The sequence below is a fragment of the Gavialis gangeticus genome, unplaced genomic scaffold, assembly GCF_001723915.1.
Source record: "Gavialis gangeticus isolate Ggan-Ray unplaced genomic scaffold, GavGan_comp1, whole genome shotgun sequence".
In the NCBI taxonomy this organism is placed as follows: domain Eukaryota; kingdom Metazoa; phylum Chordata; order Crocodylia; family Gavialidae; genus Gavialis; species Gavialis gangeticus.
This window is the reverse complement of record NW_017729025.1, coordinates 127,536,271-127,542,484: the sequence shown is the minus strand read 5'-3', so window position 1 is coordinate 127,542,484 and position 6,214 is coordinate 127,536,271.

Genomic DNA, 6,214 nt, shown 5'->3' with positions numbered 1-6,214 from the left:
GTACTATACAAATATGAGGAGCAGGGTCCCTATCTGCAGCAAATTTCAAACATCAAGAAAGTTAAGCAGATGGATGGTTAGATGAGGAAAGACAGATGAACATGGCAAGAAGTGGTGTAATTTATTTAGTTACATGCTGTGTTCTTAGGTTTTGTTTTTAATAGGAGGAAGAAATAAGATAAAAAAGGCATACATGTAGTATCTAGTAAGATTAAAGAAGAAGTAATAGTGGTGCAACTAGGTGGAGGTGATAAGGGAAACTTCTCTGGGTGCTGACTTGGTGGGGAGTGAAGAAAAGTCACTGCTACTAGCAGATGCGTGTTCACAACCACGAACTAGAAGGCACTGTTTCTGCTTTGCCCCTAGTGAATTCCTACAGTGCTGAGTGAAAGGAAAGGAAAGGGAAAGGAAGAGCCACAGATTCTTTTCTGTAAACCCATCATCAAGGATTTTGTAGATACAAGAGAAGGGACAATTCTGATGGTGGAATCTGAAGGAGGCTAACATAGCAACACATTAGCAGAACTGTTAGGAGAGCTGACATAATGATATAGTACCAGAACAGCTGGACAAGTCACAGCTAAATACTGAAGTGCACTAAAACAAAAGTCAAGAAGGTTGCGTTTGATGTGAAAGTTAGGGAGAATTAGTATGGAGTTGATGTGATCAGAGCAATAAGCCAGGAAGATAAAGTCAACTGTAGCACTGATTCAGGGAAAACAAATTGGTGTTGTTATGTCAACTCTGTGTTTCTGAGGGAGCCCTGGCACCCAGCTTGCTGGACTTACAAAGGACTTTTTCTGTTCCCCCACCCCTACCCCACACACACCTCATCTACCCAGAACTAAGCAGAAGAAAAGTTTAATAGGCATCTCGGGCTGTACATTCCCTGGTTCCCGTATGGGAGGCCTATTTAAACTTGATTGACTAAAACTCGGTTGCCGGGTTAGGGAATGCTGAGGCAAGAGACTGAGACAGAGGGGGTATGGGCGACATTTGAACAATGGCTAAGGGTTCATCACAACATCCAGCTTGTTGGAGCCCTGGCCACAAATGCTGTCATACTTTTCCCGGGATGACCGGCGGAAGTCCTCCCCACAATCTGTTAAAAGACTACAGTAAAATCTGAAAGTCATGCTAAGCTGAGGCTTATTCACAACAGGTAAAATACAAAACGCTGATGCTGACTTCATAATGCAAGCATAGTTAGGCCATCTGAGAAGAAACAATGTGGTATCCCTTCCAGTATATCTTCTATGTTAATAATAATTTCAAGCTGGCTCCTAGGTGCCTGGTTACTCATTAAAACGATGTTTTTCCTGGCTGTTATAAGTTTCTTGAGATGTTCCAAACCAGATAACCCCTTGTCACTGAGAAAGGTAATTCATTTAAATTGAACCTGTTTATATAACAAGATTTTCCCTGTCAATTATGGCTTGGGACCTTCTTGATTTACACAATTAAAAGAATGCTTTGAAGAAGCTGGAATAAGGGTATAAGAATGCTATAAAGCAGCAGTGCACTTCAAGAGAGAGCAATCTCTGACACCATCCACTGCTGTTCTCAAGAAGCTGGGAGAAACTAATCATCTCCCTTCAACAATTTTCCTGGGAACTTTGCTACTCAACAAATCACCCGAGTGCTGTGGAACGGTGCAACCCCAGCTCTCGCTCTCTCTCTGTTTTTCTCCCTTTCTCTCTCTCTCTTTTCCTCTGTAGGCATAGCTTTCAGAACCTAAATTATTAGTATTACTTAAGCTTGAACTAGGTTTCCCCAAATACTCAAGTAAACCAGGCTAATATTGTAGTTGTTTTGTTTTTCCTTTCATGTCTATTACTACTAGTACCATTATAAATTTCATATACTTAGCAATAAATAACTTCTATAGTCAAACTGGTGGTAACCAGGTATATTTTTCCTTCTCTACTTCCCCTTCCCCACTTGCTCTGCAGCAACACTTCTTTTTATCTAACCCAAAGATCCCTGTGAAGCCCAGAAATAGTGTGGGGTCTGCTCATCAAGAGGCTACCACTACTAGGACAGTTAGGGCAAAAGATTAGGACGTGCTGAGTTTGAGATACATAAGGGGATCAGCTTGTATAGGCTGATTGACCCAGTTTGGCTGCGACATGCCTAATGAACTGAATGCTGGACCATGAGGGTGTCAGCTGGACACCCAGCTCTGTTCTGTTCACCTGTGTGCTTGTGCATATGAGGGTGTCAGCTTGTACATGCTGATCAACCAGCCTGGTCAGGCATGTCGTCTGTCTGTCTGAACCCAGACCCAGTGAAACTGAGTCCTGCAAGATAGCTCCACCGGGGGTGAGGAGTTACAGAAGGGAGAGGTACAGCTCCATATAGAAACACAAGTAATACAAGGAGCACAGTGACAGAATTACAAAGGCCCTAGAAACATATCCCTAATAGACGTGCACACCCCAAAGTGATAGGCAAATCTGGTAACAGTGTAGTATATGATAGGGGTCTAGATGAAAAACAAAATTTGGTAGTCTGAACAGAGGAAGGCTCATCATTAGAAATGCTAGGTAGGCAGAAGATGCAACATGTAGACAATGGTTGTATACCTGCATACAGAAAAGAGTCATAGCCAAGTAAGGGCAAAATGTGGAGATGAAGAAATAAAGGCAAAGCCTGGAAAAGAAAGATCAAAAAGTTCAGTTCTGGCCATGATAAATAAAGGGAAAACTGGAAGAGATGGCAGAATGTGTATTAGGAGGCTACTGAAAGGAGTAAAAACTGAGAGTGGGAAATGAGAGAGTCAAGTCTTCAGCAAAGCTATTTGAGAGCCGTAAGTATAAAGCTTTTATATATTGTGCTACATAAAGTTATTAAATCAGAATGTTACCACCATGAGAGTTTTCATGATATCTGATAAACATATTCTGTCAGATAATATTAATTCTAACAATTGTGGGATTCCTGCCACAACATAAAAATCTATTGTGGGGGTCTAAAAGCTTCTGCCCAGCATATACTAACCTCTGTGTGTGCATTTACAAGCATGCATGCACACACATCCATACACATGCATGCATCCATGCTGCCCTTTTGAGTGGCTGTAACATTCAAACTATGACATTGAGTGCAGGGAAGATTCTTTCGCCATGTATGAGTTAAAATTTGGAGCTAGAACTACTCCATGGGAGATGCTTTCTTTAAAGTCTGTAACTAACATTACAATGAAACTTTACAGGAAAAAAACCTAAGAAGTCAGTCAGGTAGCCATAGCAGAACCATATTTATCATTTCCACAAGAATCATTTATTTGAAATGTCTGCAGCTCTACTGACATTGTGAGCCACACCTTCTGCTACAGCTAATATGCACATAGACCACTAGAGGTAGGTAAGGATGTATGCGAGTCTACTTATGCACAAAGGTGACAAAGCGCATCTCTGCCTTTTTTCGATAGTACGGCTGGTTTGGGATAGTTGTCCTTTTACACAGTGCTAAGGCAGCCTGAAAATTGCTCTCACTCACACAGTTTTAAAACACTTTTTCCTGCCTGTGATTGAAATATTTTGAAAAATAGGTAATGGTCTCTGTTCTGTGTGGGTATTTCCTTGTAGACAGTAGTTCTTTATCTATGGAAGTATTCCCATCTGAGAAGCTCAGGATGTGAATGTTACTGGTGAGATTAAGCAGCTTCTAAAAATGCAACATAACTTACAACACAGAATGTCTCCAAAAATTCAACTGCCTGTGCATTCTATTAACTGGAATCTCTACAACTAGCAATAACACTGGTTTCTAGTATCACACCCATCAACACTAATAAGGTACAGACCTTGCTAGAGTTAGTTTTCCACAAAAGTATGCATGGTTACGAGGATGGGAGTTACAAGAATGACCATATTAGAGAAAAGGATCTGGTGGTTTTGTAGACCTTGCCAAATCAAACATTTGTTGGTTTGGGGGGTTTTTTTTTTTGCTTGTTTTTTTATGCATTTAATATGCCAAGTACAAGTTCAGTGTATAAATATTTGTATTAACAGAACTGCTGTATAATGATGATTTCTTAGAGCTTCAGAATAGGAAACTTTGTGATAATCAAACATGCTTTTATAAATGGTTCAGATATAACAACTCCTGGTGTGCATACTAAGACAATGAACTTTTATATGGGCTCAAAGTGAAGCTGTTGTGAAAGCACAAAATAAGCCCCACAACCTGCCAGTAATGAACCCATTCCTATTCTCCTGAAGTTGACAGTTTTGCCATGGAGCTGAACTGGACACAATCCTGTTAGCCTAACTGCATGTAATAAGTTCCAATTAAAGGAGGCAAGCCACAAAAAACAAAACCAAAAAAACCCCCTGAAAAACACTTGGATGCTAAAGTGTACAGAGCAGAGCTCCTTATCAATGTAAAATGGCACATCTCTGTCCTAAAAATGATGTAAGTACTGGAATAAATACAGAATAATAGAATTATAAAATAAAAAGAAAGGAGGAAGATCTAATAGGTCCCCCTTGCATTTCACTGCCTGCAGGGCTAGGGACATACATTCAAAAAACCTGAACCTGAACCGAATCAATCTTTGCAGGAAAGCCTGAACTGGTTTGGAGGTGGATAGATGTTCCCTTTTCATTCCAGATATGCAGGCAAATGCCTGCAGTGCCTCAGGCTAGAAGCCAGGGGGCACTAGAGCAGCCCTCCCTTCCCTTCTACAATACTGAGCTGAGGGGGGGCATGGCCAGGCCCTGCCAGGATGCTCTGATTAGGGAGGGGTCCCCCCCGCCCCCTGGCCACCACCAGGAGGGAGCAGGCAGTTGATAACAGAGCACTGAGCTACACAGCAGGGAGTTACACAGGGAGTTGTTAGCATTTATAAGCCCATCAAACAAAACAAAATAGCGTCTCTCATTAGTTCAATTTCTTAAACAACTTTTTTCCAAGGAAGGAATGGAGGGACATTACCAGCTACATGTTCATTAGCTCTAAAAAACCCTTTGTCCTGTCTCCCACAGCACAGGCCAGCATGTAGTATGCTAGCTAATCCCGAGTGGTGTCTGTGTAAGGCACAAGGGAGTGGTGAGGGGGATGGGAAGCAGAAGGAAGCCAGGCAGGCTCTGCTGTACCTGCAGTCTCTGCCAGAGCTGCAACCAGGGAGCAGAGGGGAGGGGCCAGCCATGGTGGTCTGGAGCAGAAAGCAGAGCCCTGCCCAGGGCTGCAAAGCATCTGGGATTCTGTGGGACTCTGGTTTAACTTAAACCAGGAAGGGGTCTGGGACAGACATTGCATAAACTGGTTTAACCCAAATCAGTTAAATCTGATACTACATTCAATCATGTTTATCTCAAGGCAGTTTCAGCCATTTTCAAACTGGTTTATATTCACTGACTGCTCTGTTATAGGTTTAAACCAGTTTCTGATCACTTAAACCGGTTTATGTGTAATGTCTGTCCCTAGCCCAGAATATTATCCTTAGTGGTATCTTTTCACATGACTTCTCCTACACAGTTTTTATTTGCCAAGAATCCAGGGCCTGGACTGACAAACGATTTACTGGTAATAAATCTAGCCAACCTCTTTTCCTAGATGTCTGCTATTCATAATATGACTTGTTTAGCTACATAATTTTTCTATATAATATTGAAAGTCACAATCGTTTTAAATAAGCTGAATGTAAACTGCTGTTAATTTCCAATATCTTGAATGCATAAATCCCAAACTCCAAAGTGAAGCAACTATGCTAACCTCCCGTGGTAGTAAACCTAGTTTAATGAGGAAATTGTCTGACAATAGCTGGATTTCTCAGTCATCCACAGTAATATTGAACAAACAAACAACCTGCATTGCAATTTATTAGGACAATCATGGCAACCACAAAGCAAATAGAGAAAGCATACTCCATGTGACGCCTTATAAAGGATCATTCAACAGGCAGATGGTATAAGCAGGCAGCAATTTGTTTCATAATCACAATATATCTAACAACCATCTTTGCAGCTTCATTGATTTGTCTTTTCCATTTCAGGTTTTCAGAAATTGCCACTTCACAGAGTGTGATTAAAGGAACCTGCTTTCCGTGAGCTGCCTGTTAAAAACAAAAGTAGATGACCAGAAAAGGTTTCAACAGGTCTTGATATATAATCACTACATTTTGATACCAGTTAGAAAAAAATGCCAAGACACTCTGCTTTATTCCAAATAAAATTTGTGTTCCTAAATAAAGTTCATTTAATGAAGA